The sequence below is a fragment of the Eleutherodactylus coqui genome, chromosome 3 (assembly GCF_035609145.1).
Source record: "Eleutherodactylus coqui strain aEleCoq1 chromosome 3, aEleCoq1.hap1, whole genome shotgun sequence".
Classification (NCBI taxonomy): domain Eukaryota; kingdom Metazoa; phylum Chordata; class Amphibia; order Anura; family Eleutherodactylidae; genus Eleutherodactylus; species Eleutherodactylus coqui.
Genome location: NC_089839.1, coordinates 223968346 through 223987706, shown reverse-complemented (window position 1 = coordinate 223987706; position 19361 = coordinate 223968346). Strand labels below are relative to the sequence as shown.

Sequence of the window (19361 nt, the reverse complement as noted above, 5' to 3'; positions counted from 1 at the left end):
TGGTTCGTACTCTGATTGGACCACAGTCGCTAGCGGGGTGCCACAGGGTTCAGTATTAGGCCCCACTCTGTTCAACATATTTATTAATGACCTGATAGAGGGGCTGCACAGCAAAATATCAATATTTGCAGATGACACAAAATTATACAATGTAATTAATGCAACGGAGGACAATATGTGGCTACAAACGGACCTGGATAAGCTGGGGGCTTGGGCAGAAAAATGGCAAATGAAGTTCAATGTTGAAAAATGTAAGACTATGCACATGGGCAAGAGGAACGGATGTCACGAATATTCACTTAATGGGGTACCACTAGGGAAAAGTGATATGGAAAAGGATCTGGGGGTATTAGTGGATAATAGACTAAACTGGAGTAACCAATGCCAGTCAGCCGCTGCAAAGGCAAATAAAGTCTTGGGGTGCATCAAAAGAGGAATAGGGGCGAAGGACGAGAACATTATCCTCCCACTATATAAGGCACTTGTCAGACCTCACATGGAATACTGCGTACAATTCTGGACACCGGTGCTCAGGAAAGATGTCACAGTGCTTGAGGGGGTTCAAAGAAGAGCGACTAAACTAATACATGGAATGACGGGACTGGAATACCCAGAGAGGCTATCCAAATTGGGACTATTTACTCTAGAAAAAAGAAGGTTAAGAGGCGACCAAATAACCATGTATAAGTACATGAGGGGACAACACATGGATCTCTCCCGCGATCTGTTTACACCCAGGACCACGACGGTAACAAGAGGACATCCGCTACGATTAGAGGAAAGTAGGTTTCATCACCAACACAGAAAGGGGTTCTTTACTGTAAGAGCAGTTAGACTGTGGAACTCTCTACCGGAGGAAGTGGTGGTGGCAAAATCCATAGAGGAGTTTAAAAGGGGACTTGATGTCTTTCTGGAGAAGAAGGATATTACAGGATATAAATATTAGGTTAAGTGTCAATCCTGGTATATAGGCAGGTAGGAACTATTAGGGGTTGATCCAGGGAACAGTCTGATTGCCATTAGGGAGTCGGGAAGGAATTTTTTTCCCCAAAAGGGCTAATTGACTTCTGGCCTTGGGGTTTTTTGCCTTCCTCTGGATCAACACAGTAGGATAGACAGGCTGGACTAGATGGACAATGTCTTCATTCGGCCTTACATACTATGTTACTATGTTACTATGTTACCTCGCCTCCTCCCCCTGCAGAAAGGGACATTGTATATCGGCCGGGTGTGAAAACCCGTCCGATATATGGAGGTGTGAATAAGCCCTTACTGATACATCATGTCTTCTACTCCAGTCACATCCAGAGCTGCAGTGCTATTTCTGTTAGCTGCCACCTGGAATCCATCAGTTCTGTGCTGACAGACCTCTCCCTCCAGGCTGAGTTGAGATCCAGCCCTGCCGCTCTGCTGCATTGCTCTAGATGTCCGCATAGCTGCAGTGTAATGCTCCATCTCCTATAATGCGCCGCAGCAGCACATGTGCTGCAGGCACGGGACCAGCAGTTAGCGTGGGTTCTGCAGCTAAGCAGGAAACGGCATAACTTGTGACTGCAGCTCTGACTGTGAGTGGAGTATAATGACACTGAGCACTGCTTTATACTCACTGTACAGATGCAGGATGTAGAGTAAGAGGCTCATGTTGAGGAGGGCGATGAGTATGAGGAAGGCCAGGAGGGCGCTCGTACAGGGTGATTTGCTGCAGGCGGCTGGGTGGTCAGCGCTCGGTGCCTCTGGTTTATCGGGAGGTGCGGATGTTGATTTTTCATGGTGTGCATCCAGTATGACTAAAGACAAAGAGATGGGCAGATCAGCTGGGATCCAAGACCTAAATTAACCCCTGGAAGACACGGCCTATTTTGGACCACAACTATATATGGAAATTTTCATCTCCACTTTTCCAAAGCCATAACGTCGATGTGGCCGTATGAGGGCTTGTTTTCCGGCGAGCTGTAGTTTTTATTAGTACTGTTTTTTTTTGGGTACTTATAATGTATTGCATAACTTTAAGGCCCCCTGCATATGGACGGAAATTCCGCAGCAGGTTTTCCTGCAGAATTTCCGCCCATGCCCGCCTGCATAGGATTGCATTAGATAACGCAATCCTAGGCAGACGGCCGTGATTTGTCCGCTTTAAAATACACGCGGAAAACAAATTGCGGCATGCTCTATTACTGTGCGGGTCTAGCAGAGGCCCGCACAGAAATATCAGTGGTGACGGGCCGGCTCCTCTCTGTGCATGCGCCGGCTGGCTGGCAGCTGGCACACAGCACAGAGAGAAGACGCAGGGAGCCGGTGAGCCGCAGGCCTCTGCAGGGACACGGGTCAGCGCCCGACTCGGCCGTCTGCAGGTGGCCTTATACTTGTTTTTTCTTCCTGCCCTCAAAAAAAAAATCAGTTCTGCCATTTATTTATTCTTTACAGTGCTACATTGTCCTGCAACATAAATGACTTAATATTTTTTCTGCGGGTCGGTACAGGAATACCACAATTTTAGATCTCTCTGCTGCTGCACAATAGAAACCCTTCCCCTTTTTTTTGTGGGGGTGGGGGGTGGGGGGTGGGGGGGAGTAATTGTATATCTTTCTGCATCGCTGCATTCAAAGTCCTGTAACTTATTTTTTTCCGTCACTTGAGCTCTGTGAGGGCTGTATGTTTTTTGCATGATGAGCTGTAGTTTTTATTTCTACTAGTTTGAGGTACACATGGCTTTTTTGATCACCATTTCTTGCATTTTTTGGGAGATGGAAAAAAACCCCAAAACATTTAGTCTTTAAAAAATTTTTTTATAGCGTTTGCTGTGCATGGTTGGTTACAGATTCAATGATGCCAAACATAAGTTTTTATTTGTTTACTTTTAAAGATGGGAAAAGTGCACAAAAAGTTTTTTTTCTTGCTACTCCCCACCTTCCCCCACCCCTCTTTCTTTTATGTGCCTGTAGGGGACTAAAACCAGTGATGCTATGATCACATTGATAATACATTGCAGTACTTTCGTACTGCAATTCATTATTGCTAATCATAGCAATCACAGACTATGGCAGACCAAGACGCCAATGGCTGGCTTCTGGTTGCCATGGCAACTCATCAGCCTTCCGCGATGACATGGTGGAGGGCCAATGATGTCACAGAGGAAGTACCCTCCCTCTTTGAATACTTTGCATGCCATGATCGAAATTGATCTCAGCATGAAAGGGGTTAATAGCAGGAGTTCGGTTGTCTAAATGGCGTGTTTTTTTAAACACAGCCTGCATCAAAATCCTCATGTTAGATGCCAATTTTATTCAATGTTGTGCTGCAGAACAATTCTGCCTGTGTGACAGGTTTTACAGCGACCGATAACGGAACCGCCATGTACCGATCACTTTTTATGGTCGCAGTATTTACTGGAATAAATGAGTTGATAGACTAGTAGCGGGTCACATGGCAGCGCCGTGGCTGTGAGCTCTCTGTATGCCACAACATGGTGGCGCTGTAATATAGCGATGCTTCCTTATTCCTCCGTAAAACACGATGAAGTTGGGAGTGATGATCACACGAGGCATCCGGTGCCAAGAAGACAACTGAGAAACACCAAGACAACAAATCTGGGACCTGAAGGTAAGAGTATGTTCACACAGACTGGAAATTCTGTTCCAGCAGAGCATTAGCAGCATCTTACAGTACTGGCGTTGTGGAAGAGTCTTCAAGAAGTCCTGTCCATTCTGAGGATTTTAAATCTAAAAGATGTCAACTTATACTGTGGATGTTCAGCGCAGCTTCACCCTCTTCAAATGAGGGGGTGAAATCTGCACTAAAATCTTACATGTAGATGTTGAGAGGAATCCACTGTCAAAAATCCACATTGTGTGGACGCAGCGTAAGGGTGCTCTCACACGGGCCAGAATTCACCACCAGGATGCTCTGGAAGCTACTATAAATTCTGCATCAAAATCCACAGTTAGGGCGCCTTCACACTGGCGATAAAATCGTGCAGGATTTGTGCGTTGCGAGGCGCACAAATATGAAACACATTCTTTTGAATGTGCTCATTCACATTTGCGATGTTTTCCTGCATGGCACCACATTGCGATGCAGAAAATAAATTGCAGCATGTTCTGTCTTTTGGCGCTAGCCCCATTGAAAACAAGTGGAGAACATAGTGATCTCCTGCCGTGGGTGTGATGAATGGAACAACTCGCATCCAGGGGTTTCCACATGTTCTCAATGGGGCCGGCAGTGCCAACCCCATTGAAATCAATGGGAGAAGATCACTGTGACCGCCACGGCAGGAGATTCCTTTAGCCCTACTGTGATGCGAGGCTAATCCCCTGTGATATTGGGTTGTGAATCACGGCCCGATATCGCTCCCACCAGTGTACAGGAGCCCTTACACCTGCAGATTGTGTCCTTCAGGCTAATTCTGGCCCGTGTGAAAGCGCCCTAAAAGCTCAAAAGGGTTTAAAGCAGAAGTGTAACCACTGTACTCGTAAAGGGTTTTTCTAAGAAATCTGTCGCAGCAAATTAAGGGACCTTTCACACCGGACAGAATTCAGATGCAAGACGCACATAAATCCACAGCTGCAGAACCCCACGCCAGGATTCGCAGGTCTAATTGCAGATTTTGAAGCAGATTTGCAGGCAGGTTTTAAACCAATTTCAATTCTGCATTAAAATCTGTAGGTAGCCTGTGGATTTTGGCACAGAATTTGCCATAACTTGCAGTACGTCGTGTGGGTTATTCTGTCTCATATGATAAGTCCTTCAGGTGCACATATGGAAGGTCGCTGCTTGCTGTCAGTGAATGAAATTATCCTTGTTTAGGGCGCCCATCCACTGGCGTTTTTTTTCACTGCGAAATTCGCAGGTTTTTTTTTCTGCAGGGAGTCTATGGGACTTGTAATGTAAAAATCGCGATCGCGCAAAATCGCGATTTACCGCGATATCGCGATTTTGCGCGTTCGCGATTTTAGCTTTGCATGTCCCATAGCCCAAAGACCCCTGCAGAAAAAAAAAAACGCTGCGAATTTCGCAGTAAAAAAACGCTAGTGGGTGGGCACCCTTAGGGCTCCTTTCCACTTGCGATTGCGTTTTTTGTTAACGCGATTGTCAATGGGACTTTCTATTGTAAAAAACGCAACAGCATTTTTGGTGCATTGCGTTGCGTTTTTAACATTAGAAAGTCCCATTGACAATCGCGTTAACAGAAAACGCAATCGCAAGTGGAAAGGAGCCCTTAGGCTGGATTCACGCCGAGCCGATATACGTTGTCCTCATCTGTGGGGGGGGGGGGGGGGATGGAAGAGCCAGGAGCAAGCACTGAGCTCCCTCCCCCTCTCTGCCTCCTCTCCACCCCCTCTGCACAATTTGCAATGGGGAGAGGCGGGATGGGGGTGGGGCTAATTCTCAGAACTTAGCCCCACCCCCATTCCACCTTCTTTCATTGCAAATAGTGCAGAGGGGCGGAGAGGAGGCAGAGAGGGGGCGGGAGCTCAGTGCTTGCTCCTGGCTCTTCCATCCCCCCCACGCCCACAGATGAGGACAACGTATATCGGCTCGGCGTGAAAACCGAGCCGATATACGTTCGTGTGAATCCACCCTTAGTGTCTGAGATAAATATAAATATATAAGGGCCCTTTTACGAGGCCCGGTCATTGTTTAAATTATCGCAGGAATCGGAACGCTAATCATTTAATGTAATTGTCAGCAACAACTGGACGAAGAATAAAAACCAAATGCCGATCGGTCTGGGTAAACAGGCGGTACTTCATTGCCATGATTAGTACACTGATTCCTCCAATAGAGCTAGCGTTCTGGACATGTGACCTCATCCTCCGTTATCGTGACATCCTAACATAAAGCAGATATTGTATGGAATAACGATGACATTTTTTATATTACTTTTGTTCTGTGGATGTAGTTTTCTGTTACTACAATGTCTCCATATAGACAATCCTCTGTGAGGGTAATGCATCAGCAGCACAAATCACCCTAAAGCAGCTGTCTGTGTATGGTTTTCTGGCTTGGTTTCCTATTCCCTATCATTGTTAAAGGGGTTGCCCCGCGCCGAAACGGGTTTTTTTTTTTTCCAACCCCCCCCCCCCCGTTCGGCGCGAGACAACCCCGATGCAGGGACGTACAGAAAGCTTACCGGAGCGCTTACCTTAATCCCCGCGCTCCGGTGACTTCTATACTTACCTGTGAAGATGGCCGCCGGAATCCTCTTCCTCCATGGACCGCAGCTCTTCTGTGCGGTCCATTGCCGATTCCAGCCTCCTGATTGGCTGGAATCGGCATGTGACGGGGCGGAGCTACACGGAGCCGGCATCCTGCACGAAAGGCTCCATAGAAGAAAGCAGAAGACCCGGACTGCGCAAGCGCGGCTAATTTGGCCATCGGAGGGCGAAAATTAGTCGGCACCATGGAGACGAGGACGCCAGCAACGGAGCAGGTAAGTATAAAACTTTTGATAACTTCTGTATGGCTCATAATTAATGCACAATGTATATTACAAAGTGCATTAATATGGCCATACAGAAGTGTATAGACCCACTTGCTGCCGCGGGACAACCCCTTTAAGACCTGTTAAAAAGTCACATTGATTTGAGGAATGCTGCAATCCAATAGGTGGCGCTGCAGAGGTATTGTTCCATCTCCCTTATTTGCATAGTCTGGCGTCCAGGATGTTTATATTACATAGGATTGTTTGGACTGGAAAGAATTGTAACAAACTCTCAGCTGTGAGAAGTGTTCAGCCTCTGGATGTAGACAGGAGTGTCCTCATTCACTGACAGGTGCAGAGCTTTTCATTGCACTGTGATGAAGTGTCATTCACATAAAACAGGATCCCGTGTGACGTCGGGTTGGGTGTGGATGGCATTTATGGTTCTGCATTATTTGCTATGTACTATCCGGCTGCCCCATCTCTGTAGTCATCTCAGCTGCCCCCGTACTTGTGGTTGTCCAGCGGCAGCATGATGGGAGTTGTTCTCCAGCGGCTGCAGATCACTGCAGTACAAGTTGTCTGGATTGGCACTCACCTTCCTCCCCTTGTGGGGTCTCTGTGTCCAGGGGCACGCTGTGCAGGTCACTAATGGAGTCCACGGCCAACAGGTACACATTACCCTGAGCATCCCCAGGAGTGGGGGAGAGTGTCAGGGCACAGACGGGAACATTCGCCATGGATGGAGACAGATCATACAATAGGGATGTGGCCGGTGCAGATGCAGCGGGATGCCAAGTTCTGGGAGCGCTGCCTATTATAGGGATAAGTGGAATGTTTGGGAAGATATAAATAGCGGAGGTGGAGTGCCATCCCCCTCCACCCCCCACAAATACCGTCAGATGCTGCTGGCACAAGGCAGGATTCATCTGTCCAGTAGTTAAAAATGTTATACTTCTGGGAAAGTTGGGCGAGAACTATCATGACCTCCATAATGGTTCCCCCCACCTGTTCCAAACTGAATGATCTGTCTAATTATACTTTGTTTTTGTTGTTTTACAATCCTGCCCCTAGAAGAAATTGTCATATTGTTTTTGTAATTGTCTTTCCCGCCTCCAAGACTTCTCCAGCGCAGCACCAGTCCTCTGGAACGCACTGCCCCAAACTATCCGAGGCAAGCACTGACACACTTAACTTCAGGCGTGCTCTAAAAATGCACCTCTTCAGGGAGGCATACCATTTCTCCTAAACCAAACCCCTCTGCACTCTGCCTGATAACATGTTACCTGTCCTACCGACTGCAATCCCTGCTAGCTACAATCAACCGCCCCCTGCGGTCATACCAATTCAGCCACCACACGGCTTAAGTCTGACCATTGTCTGTGTGTATAGCATCCCTCACTCTCCACCTCGCTATACCGTGCACATCTCCAGCCCCTTTACCTTCGGTAAGCGCTGCGGAATAAGTTGGCGCCATACAAATAAAGATTATCACCCCATTATCTGTAGTATGTAAGCTTGTAGGAGCAGGTTCCTCACTCCTGCTGTTTCCATCAACTGATTACTACATGTAACCGTGGTTTTGTTTCTGTTCCCCCGGTCTTGTAAGCGCTGCAGAATATGTTGGCGCTATACAAATAAAGATTGTTGTTATATATACATTTGTATACAGCGGAAGGCTACGTTTGGCAGTCATGGGTAAACGTGGTGCCTTTGACTACGGGCAGATTGTTGGTGCCTGGCGGTGTGGTGCCAGTATTTCTGAAACAGTCACAACCGCAGTATCACGAGTGTATGAAGACTGGTTGTACCATGGTCAGTACAACAGCGGGGAAGGTAGACAACTTCCCACAATGACCACCATTTATACATGCAATGTATCCTCAGATATGACAAGGGTTTACTTGTCCAGCGTCGGGCTGCAGCTGATGTGTCTGATGATTGGGGTCTCATTTATTGTGATTAGTACACTTGAAATGGCGCAGATGGCAACCAATCAGATTGCAGCTTTCTCATGTTGCCATCATACGGGAGCCCCAGATCACATTCACACACTTTCAAGCAAGAAAATAATGAGATCAAAGTCCCTTTTGACAATGATTTATTTTTGTAAATGCATCTCCTAATGAATAAAGCCTACAGAATAGCGTCTGTCCCTTCCATTATTAAATATACAATTCTGATGCCTCATATACATTCATGGAAGAAACAATTATGTGGGAAATGGCCTCCACAGCAGGATGGTGGAGAGAGGAAATCATCTGAACATAACAGCCAATAGGCGGAGGTCACAAAGGTTATCACAAAGCATTATACAGCATATATACACGTGTAATCTACATAAACAGCAGAGTCACTGTGTACATACATTACTTATCCTGTACTGATCCTGAGTTACATGCTGTATTATACTCCAGAGCTGCACTCACTATTCTGCTGGTGGAGTCACTGTGTACATACATTACTTATCCTGTACTGATCCTGAGTTACATCCAGTATTATACTCCAGAGCTGCACTCACTATTCTGCTGGTGGAGTCACAGTGTACATACATTACTTATCCTGTACTGACCCTGAGTTCCATCCTGTATTATACTCCAGAGCTGCACTCACTATTCTGCTGGTGGAGTCACTGTGTACATACATTACTTATCCTGTACTGATCCTGAGTTACATCCTGAATTATACTACAGAGCTGCACTCACTATTCTGCTGGTAGTCACTGTGTACATACACTACTTATCCTGTACTGATCCTGAGTTACATCCTGAATTATACTACAGAGCTGCACTCACTATTCTGCTGGTGGAGTCACTGTGTACATACACTACTTATCCTGTACTGATCCTGAGTTACATCCTGAATTATACTACAGAGCTGCACTCACTATTCTGCTGGTAGTCACTGTGTACATACATTACTTATCCTGTACTGATCCCGAGTTATATCCTGTATTATACTCCAGAGCTGCACTTATTATTCTGCTGGTGGAGTCACTGTGTACATACATTACTTATCCTGTACTGATCCTGAGTTACATCTTGTATTATACTCCAGAGCTGCACTCACTATTCTGCTGGTAGTCACTGTGTACATACATTACTTATCCTGTACTGATCCTGAGTTCCATCCAGTATTATACTCCAGAGCTGCACTCACTATTCTGCTGGTGGAGTTACGGTGTACATAGATTACAACTGGGCCCTTAACAGGGTCACTATTACTACTGTGGCCATTAAAGGGGTGCATAATTAATCTGTCACTTTAGACTTGTCTTAACCCTTTCAAATTCACTGTCTGACCTCTGAAGACATTATGATTTAAGGTTGTACAGCTCCGATGTTGGAAGACATCCATCGGGGTTCTCTTACTGTATATTGCCAGCCTCTCTGCTGTTGGAGCCTATCCAACGTGTCACCTCATGCAGTACTGGCTTTAGCCAGCAGATAGCCCCGTTGTATAACGGCAGAAAAAGAGTAAGCCCCTTAGGAAAACCAGGATACAAATTGGATTGGAAAGGATTAATGGTTGACATTATGTGTTGGGTATCTTGTGTTTTAGCGCTTTCAATACATATAAAATGAGTGTTTTTTTATGCTTGTTTTTTTTTTGGTGGGTGGGTGCACCATTTCACACTTTGCCTAAGTTTGTCTGCACACGAACGGGCCAGATTCCGTATGCGGGAGCCCGCAACGGAATCCTATCCTGACAGGACCTGGTGTCCGTGTATACCTGTCTTTTTCTTCTTTTATCTACACTGAGGATGGCTGCGGCCAGCTGTTGACAGACGTGAGCGGAACAGATTTAAAAAAAAAATATTTATTTTTCTGTTGCTAGGCAATGACGCAATGGGGCCACCTGCATGTATGCCAGGTTGCAGTAAGTGCTTAAACAGTATATAACTAGGGATGCTGGTGTCATAGGGATGTTTAGTTTATCCATCCATCATTCCGCTTGTGATCACATGATTGCACAGCAGCACTTTCTGGGATAGTCTTTGGCGTAGGCTCTGTTCTCTTTCCCGTACACGTAGTAATGGTATTCTGCACCTTTCCAGGTATAATCCACTTTGGTGAGCGGCAGCCACTCTATGGTGTGTCTCTGCGAGGGGAGGACATATTGCATCAGGCGTCAGTACAGGAAAGCATTGCTGTGGCGCTAATGATGATATCACGTACCTGTCTCAGGATTTTACAGTAAGTGAACGTGGTGCGATGCTGAGAAATCACTTTCTCAGATGCTTCGTTGATAGACGGTTCAGGGAAATTGGTAACAGACGACAGCTGCAGATATGTAAGATGGAAAGTTCTGAAGGCGGATGGGGGGATTTATATAAACTTATTAGAACTTTATTAGCAAGAAGATGAATGACAGGGATATTCTACAAGAGGACGAGACGTTACAGCTGTTGGGGGGGTCAGACGGTTACTTGCCCACCCACAGTCAGAAGGCCCACCTAATGACTGAACCCCTATAGCTCACCGTCTGCTGCTCATCAGAGAGGAGGATTTCTCCCGTCACTTTCTTGAAACGTTTAGTTGTGAAATCTGATTGGTGGTCAGCAAGAAACTCAAAATTGTGGTTTTTCCTGAAATAAGAAAAAAGAAAATCTATATTGACTTGTGCGCTCGTCAGGACAACAGTTTATGGGCTTTAATTGACAATAAACTATAGTATTGTGATATACCATAGGGGCAATCAGGGATGTTTGCCGGATTTCACAGGTCTGCTCAGTGCCCTTATATAAAATGAATAAGCAATATTACCAACCCACCGTATAGTGTATGTAGATAATGCTGCCATACTGCACACATAGCTAATAGAGGCATACAGTGTACATAAGTAATGCTGCCATACTGTACATATAGCTAATAGCAGCATTTACTATGTTTCCCCCAAAAATAAGACAGGGTCTTCTATTAATTTTTGCTCTAAAATATTTCTTTTTTACATGTATATCTGCCTGGACACCATTTAAAAATCATGCTAGGTCTTATTTTCAGGGTAGGTCTTATTTTTAGGGAAACAGGGTAGTATACATAAAAATGCTGCCATGCTGTATACAGCATATAGTGTACATAATACTGCCATACTACACACACAGCTAATAGCAGCACATTGAGTTTGTAAATAATGCTACCATACTGTAAACATTACTAATAGCAGTATGTATGTAAATAATACTGTACACACAGCTAATGGCAGCATATATAGTGCACATAAATAATACTGCCATAATATATAAATAAAGTCACTATACCGTACGCAAATAATATATCCTTACAGGGGTGTTCCTAGGAAATTCCCAGAGAGCCTGATAGATTATGTTCCCACCTCTGACTCCTACTACCCTGACATGGCTGAATGTGATGACTGAGGGCGGTTGGAGCTTATGGATACAGTCGATTGGGCTGCGCTATGTTGTTTTTGTAACTCCCAGAAGTGAATGGTAGTTATGGAAACAGAGTAGCACAGTTAGATACACTGTTTCCATAACCCAAGGGCTGCAGAAACAGAGTAATTCTTTTTTTTTTTTTTAATTCTTTATTTTCTCGTTTTCAATTTTCATTTTCAAAGACAGTGACATAGTAACGGAAAAGTATGACATTTTCATTAAACATCTTCAAACATTTGTCTGGACATAACTTGGACATCCTATACATTGTCTCGTCTCAGCTGCTTTGTGTAGTGTGGTGTTTTAGAGTTCTTCTGCATTCACCTCTCCTCAGGCGGAGTACCGCCCCGAGGACAGCGAGAGCAATCATTCTCTTGCTATTAGAACCGTTTTCTGTGGTGTTCTTTGCCCGGCTGTTAGGTGTATAACCATTGGCTAGACGGAGCACGGGTATAGCAGCCGCAGAGGAGTAGTGTGCATGGGGGCAGTCGATCGCCGGGGGTTTCGTGTCTCAAAACACTGTTATGCCCAGCGGCCGATTGCTCCACCTGTAGTCGTATACTTCTGCCAGTGCTTGCTCTCATGTGCATTTGCAGAAATATAGAACATGTCAGGGTAACTTACAAACATCTCACGAAGGGGAGAACAGTGGGAGCAGGGGGCGGGAAGGTTGTAGGGATTCGGGGGGTGGGGTACTTGGTACCTTAAGTGCGGAGTAATTGCTGATATTCCTCCGAACCCTGGAACGCTATCCAATGATACCAGGTCTTCCTGAATTTTTCTTGTGTCCCTTTTAGAGATGCAGTAAGGTCCTCCATTTCCATGATCCAGTTGGCTATGTTAAGCCACATGTGTAGGGTGGGCGGCGCAGTCTGCCTCCACAGTCTGGGGATACAGGATTTCGCCGCGTTCACCAGATGGCGCACGATCGAGTTTTTGTATCTCGCCAGCGGTATGTCGCTATGATGCAGGAGGAAGAAGGCCGGGGATTTCGGAACCGAGTAGTCTTTGAACTTTGATATGATCCGCCAGACTTCGGACCAGAAATTCGCTAAAGCCGGGCACTCCCAGAACACGTGCAACAACGTGCCCCGTTCTGCACCGCACCTCCAGCACAGGTGCGAGACTGACGGGAATATTGTGTTGAGGAAGGAGGGCACCCTGTACCAGCGCGAGAGGATTTTGTATCCTGCTTCTTGTATCTTGCTAAATATTGAAGAGGAGTGCGTGATATTGTATATTTTTCCCCTTTCCTCTGTGGAGAGTGTAATCCCGAGCTCTGTTTCCCATTTCTGTATGTATCCCGGGGGCGGTGTCTCTGGTTGTGAATTGAGTAGATTGTACATTCTGGAGAGTGTGTGTCTTGAAGGTCCCTCCTGAATGCAGGTGGTTTCGAATTGTGTTTTGGGGCGCGTGAAGGTGTTGGGTCGGGGGAGGGAGGTGAGAAAGTGCCGTGTTTGGATCGCCCTCCAGTGTGTCAGTGGTGCTCTGCCTGTCCCACTTGCTAGTAGAGCGTCCACCGAGAGCCATTGGCCCTCCTGTATAAAGTGCTCTGCCCTGAATACGCCCTCCGCGAGCCAGTTTCTCAATGCCTTGTCTTCGGTACCTGGGGGGAAGGCAGGGTTGCCCAGGATTGGGAACAATGGTGAGGGCTTAGGGGAGATGTTTGCTCTGGGGAAAGTTTTTGCTGCTACCGCCAACGTGGGGCCAATCGTGGGGTGGTTTACTATTTCCGGGGGGATTCCTGTTTGTGTCCAGGGTAGAACTTTGAGCGGGACTGATGTAGCGTGCTGTTCAATCGTGACCCATTGTTTGGATACTGAGTGCCTGTGCCAGTCTACGATCCGTGTTAGATGAACTGCCTGATAGTATTGCGTAAAATTGGGAAGTCCCATACCCCCTTCATTTTTTGGTCTGGATAAAGTGCTTCGTGCGATGCGGGTGGGCTTACCTGCCCACACGAATTTGGTCATCAGGGAATTTAGGTGCTGAAAGAATTGTTTCGGTATTTGGATAGGGAGGGCCTGGAGCAGGTATAATACTCTGGGTAGGATATTCATCTTGATAACTGCCCCTCTACCAAACCATGAGAACAGGCCTTTCGTCCAGGAGTTGAGATCCTGTCTCACCCTGTTCAGGAGCGCTGGAAAATTAGCCGCATAAAGTCCCTCAACCTCTGGTGTCAGCTTAGTTCCTAAGTACTGTATGTGGTCACCTTTCCACGAGAAAGGGAAGGCGTCCTCCAGCTCTGTCGCCGTGGTCTGGGGTAATGATACATTAAGCGCCGCAGATTTGTTGTAATTAATTTTGAAATTCGATAGGGCGGAGTATTGGTTTACTTCTGCCATTAGATTAGGGAGCGATATTCGTGGGTTTGAGATAAAGAACAGGAGATCATCTGCGTATGCCGCTATCTTATGCTCTGTGTCTGCTAGCTTGATTCCCTTAATATCCGGGTTGGAGCGGATGTGTCCTAATAGCGGTTCCAGGCATATGATAAAGATTAGGGGAGATAGGGGGCAGCCCTGCCTTGTGCCGTTATTGATCGTGAGTGGGGAGGAGAGCTGGCCGTTCACCTTGACCGATGCTGAGGGGTTGGAGTAAAGACTTGCTAGCCAGGATAGCATGTTAGGGCCCAGCCCCACATGGGCGACCGTGGTGAACATAAAGTCCCAGTCTACTCTGTCGAACGCTTTGTCCGCGTCTGTGGAGAGTAGACTGATGGGGAGCGAGCTTTTTTTTTGCTATGTTGATCAGGTTTATGGCCTTCGTCGTATTGTCTTTTGCTTCCCTGAGTGGGACAAAGCCCACTTGGTCTTCATGTATCAGGCCCTGTAGGAATGGGGAGATCCTGTTGGCTAGAATTTTGGCGAATAGTTTCAAATCTGTATTTAGCAGTGAGATGGGGCGGTAGCTCTGGCACTGCGATGGGTCCTTTCCTTCTTTTGGTATTACCGCGATGTGGGCTTTTAGGGTGTCCCTTGGAAGTTTGTTCCCTGACGTAATTGCGTTAAATGCCTGGGTAAAGTGAGGGGACAAGACCTCTATATACTTTTTGTAATATGTGAGCGTGAGACCGTCTGGTCCTGGTGCTTTCCCTGTGTTGGAGTCTGCTATGGCGTTTGCTAGTTCTGTTTGTGTGAGCGGGGCCTCCATCGCTTCTATGGTCTCACATGGGAGTTTGCCTAAGTTGGAGTGTTGAAGATGGTCTCTCATTTTTTCTCGTCTGGCTGTCCTCTCCTGCTCTGACAGGGTGGGGGCCGAGTTGTACAGGGCCTGGTAGTAGTCCCTGAATGCTTCGGCTATCTGTTGAGGTGTATGGTGCATATGCCCGCCGCCGTTTGTGATGTGTGGTATGTATGTCCTGGCTCTGGTGGTGCGGAGTGCACGGGCTAGTGTGCGGCTGGGCTTGTCCCCGAATTCGAAGAAGTGGCGTTTACATTTTGTCAGATTCGCCTTTGCTCGACCCAGACAGAATGAGCGGACCTTCTCTCTGAGCTGAGCTAGTTCTGTCCCCCTGTCGTTACTTGAGGATTTGTGGGTGCGTTCTAGCATCTGGATCTGTGAGAGCAGTCCCTGGAGGTGTGCGTTTCGCTCTTTCTTGATGCGGGATCCGAGGCTGATGCAAAAGCCACGAATGACACATTTGTGGGCTTCCTATATCATTAATGGGTCTACATCTATGGTGTTGTTGTGGGTGAAGTAGTCTTGCAGTGCCTCCTTAACTTCTTTGGAAGTAATCGGGTCATTGATCAGGGATTCATTTAAGCGCCAATGCCAAGCTCTGCCATACGCATTGGGAAGCGTTATTGACATAGTGATCATGGCGTGGTCTGAGAAGGTGATATTGCCTATGTCCGCTGTGACTAGGGCGGGCAGGTTTGAGTGATGCACTAGGAAGTAATCTATCCTGGAGTATGTATTGTGGGGCGCGGAGAAGAACGTATAGTCCTTTGTAGAGGGGTGTAGGATCCTCCACGCGTCCACTAGTTGGTATTTGTGGAGTGTCTTTCGGATTCTATGATGTGCGGCTTGCGATAGGCAGCTACTCCCCCTAGAGGTGTCTATGTGTGGGTCTAATGGCAGGTTGAAGTCTCCCCCCAGTATCAGGGTGCCCTCCTTGAACTCCTCTAAGTCCTCCAGGGTCCTCTCCAAGAAAGTCACCTGGTTGGAGTTAGGGAGGTAAACCGTTGCAAGTGTGACTGGAGTGTCGGCCAGCTTACCTTTAATGAAGAGAGATCTGCCTCCTGCATCAGCGCGCGTCTCCACGTGCTCCCACGGAACCGAATTGGCCATGAGGATCGATACCCCCTTAGACTTGGATTCGTGGTTCGTGCTGTGGTAAACGTTCGGAAATCTGGCATCGCAGAACCTGGGGGCTGCGTCTGTCCGGAAGTGTGTCTCCTGTACGAAGGCCACTTGCGCTTTTCTTTTCCACAGGAGATGGAGAATGGAGGACCTTTTCTCCGGAACATTCAAGCCCTGTGCATTTAGGGACACAATCGTAAGATTAGCAGTATCGGGTGGCATTTTTGACCTGGTTGGGGTTGGTGTACCAGTAGGTGCCGTTACGATGCCTCTGCGGTCAGAGGTGTGCCCCTGGGGATGGGTCCGGGGGGAGAGAGGGGGGGGGGGGGGTACACACAGACAAAGACGTACACTAAAAAACTTAACTGCTAGCGTAAAGCCAGCAGGGTACTATAAACTATTCAGAGGGCCTGTTTCTCTGAGTTTCTGTGAGAAACCAGTGCCCCTGAAACCCTACTTGGGGTAACGTGGCAGTGCGTAGGGTCCGAAGCGGCGCTACGGCACTCCAAAATCGTGCAGTGAAAGATAGAGGAGGCAACGTCCTCTTCTATCTTGGTATTATGTAACCAAAAACAATATAAATGCTTGGCCTAGCCGCTTGGCTGCAATTTGCGCGTCCTACTCAGGGAGGAAAAAGAGTGGTTATAAAGATAATGTCCATCTCGTTGCTTCTCTGCTCGAGGGTAGAAAGGGTGGAGAAGTCCACTCCAGTGGGAGGGTCAAGTCGGTGTGTCATGTCCCGGTAACTGGTCTCGTGCCAGCGAACTCACCAGTCTTGGAGCCTTGGGGGTCAGCGGAGTCCTGGAAGTCAGTCGTTTGTAGGAGCAAAGTCCATCGGGGCGGTCCAGTCCGGGACCTGAAACGCTGGAACTTCTAGGAAGGCGAACGCCCCCTCAAGGTCCGCGGGGGATCTGACTGTAAAGAGGCGGCCATGCCTGCGAAGAACCAGATGAAAAGGATGCCCCCACCTGTATGTCGCATCTGCTCCTCGGGCGGCCTCCAGTAGCGGGCGGATGAGCCTCCGGCAGTTGAGGGTCAGTCTTGAGACATCCGGTAGGATTGTAATTTCCGCCCCATCGAAGTTTACTGGGCCCCGTTCCCAGGCGAGTCGCTGAATCTCTTCTTTCTGTCTATAGAAATGGACGCGGCATATAACGTCCCTCGGGATGTTTGGGTTCCGTGTTCTCCCGCCCTGCAGGTGGTGGACTCTGTCCATTTCTATAGGCCTATCTTGGGGACGTTGCAGCAGTTTGTTGAAGATGATCGTCACGTACTCGTGTAATGCTTCTGTTGGTACGCTCTCGGGAATGCCTCTTAGCTTTAGATTGTTGCGTCTTCCTCTGTTCTCTATGTCATCAAGATGAAAAGTTAAATCTCTCAGCTGTTTTTGCTGCTTTTCCACCGTGATGCTAAGTTGTTGAAAGTCCATAGAGGATTCGTTGGGAGCCTGTTCCAGGGCGGTGACCCGGTCCGACAAGGTCTGTACGGTCTGATTAACTGCTGAAATGGCCCGTTCGTGCTTCTCTTCTAGGCGTTGGAGGTGTGATTCTAGGTCCGTTTTGGTTGGTTGGGCGCGGACCATGACCCATAGTGCCTGCAGGGTCTGGGAGACATCTTATGAGGGTTAAAATTCTAAGTGCAGCACCAATCGGCCCCACCCCACTATGCCCCGTTGCCGGCCGTAAGAAGAGACACCACACACAGGAGTCTGGTCTAGCTCCTCACACGGGAGAAAAAACTGCGCACTTTATTACAGATTACATGAGATCTTATACCCTCTGTCCCATCCCCACTATGGGGTGATGGGCTCATAATCATATATGGGCAGTCCGGATTTCCGCCTTAGACAGTGAGGCGCCTCTGGCTTATACAGAAAATCACGTATTCAATTAACTCCAGTACAAAGAATTACCCACACAATTCTAAGAAGTCCGGCCTAACATCCATATATGGGAAGTCCGGATTTCTGGCCTAAGACAGTCAAAATTATGTACATTTGAACATCTTGATATCTTGTTTCTGCGCTTCTGGGAAATCGGCCAAGTACATGCGGCCTTGTGTCTGGTTCTTCTTCTCTGAATTTAAGATACATCTCTTGCAAAACCTTGGCATATCTGATGTAAGGCGAAGTATTAAAGTTTTTTTCATTTGGAATTGAATAAAACTTGCATACAGGTATAAAAGCATAAAAAACACATATGGCAATATATATATACCCTCACAAACCCCCCTAAAAAACTTAATATGGAGATCAAGCATCAGACCTTGCACTCTTCCTCGGTCGTCTCTCCCTTGCGTCAGGGTTTCTCCACTGCCCGTAAGTCCCTACTCCTAAAAGGGAGGGATCCCTACCTCACCTCAGAAGGAGGCCATGGATTCCCTGGGCTTATTTCCGGGCCTCCATACCCTCTATCTGTACAAGTTAACACCCCGCAGGGTGTGCCCTCGCCGGAACCTAAGGTCTTCTGCACTTTCCCTAGGCAAATGGGAAGTCCACTGACAGTCCATCTTATGAGACTGAGGCAGACACAGTACTAGTCCATCTCTCCATTCTTCTGGTAACATACCTGGTTGTCATTATCGGAACTGGCTCTTCCTTTTTTTTTCAAACAAGGGAAATTTTGGTCATATTATCCAGTCCCTTACTCATATTCTTTTTGATCAAAGGGATAATACACATACAAGAAATTACATACCCCACCTCTTTCTGCTAAAATCATATCCAGGGCCACTCTAGGGCCATGGATGCAGTGGGCCCTAATTGGTCCGCTAAACCTTGCAAAGCATCTCTGGTGTAGTTTACAAACCTCTGCTGATTGTAAAAGATATAATTCATCCAATCTACATTATTATTAACAGTGACAAAAGCAAATAAGGACTCAAAACCTGCTTTAACCTGATCTCTAGAATTAAATTCATCTGGCACCCCCCTTGGCACTCCTATTGATACATGTGGGTCAAAGTTACCATCTTGAACGTTAACTTCTCTCTTAGCACGATGCGGAGTTGGATTCTCACCCTCAGTGTAGGCTTCATATTGCACATTCGATTGTATTAATTTGTTCTGAAACAGGGGGCTAGTGTACAGTAGTCAAAGGTGTGTGTTAGAGGAATTGTACCACATTATAGCATTTAAAGGATATGCAGGATCATTAGTTTTTTCAGTGCGAAGTGTGGATCCAAGTGGGCTTTCCTTCGAGCTTGACTGCAGTTGGGGTGGTGAACAACATCTGGTAG

At 47.1% G+C, this 19361-nt stretch overlaps 1 protein-coding gene across 1 annotated transcript in view; it reads left to right on the top strand.

Annotated features, from left to right (window-relative positions):
* The first annotated feature begins 10566 nt into the window (after positions 1–10566).
* The window catches only part of LOC136619964 (protein kinase C delta type-like), a 30963-nt gene continuing 22168 nt past the window's right edge, over positions 10567–19361 (top strand). The window contains exon 1 of the mRNA XM_066594686.1: positions 10567–10617. The gene's annotated coding sequence lies outside the window, so the exon portion shown is untranslated. The remainder of the gene's footprint in view (positions 10618–19361) is intronic.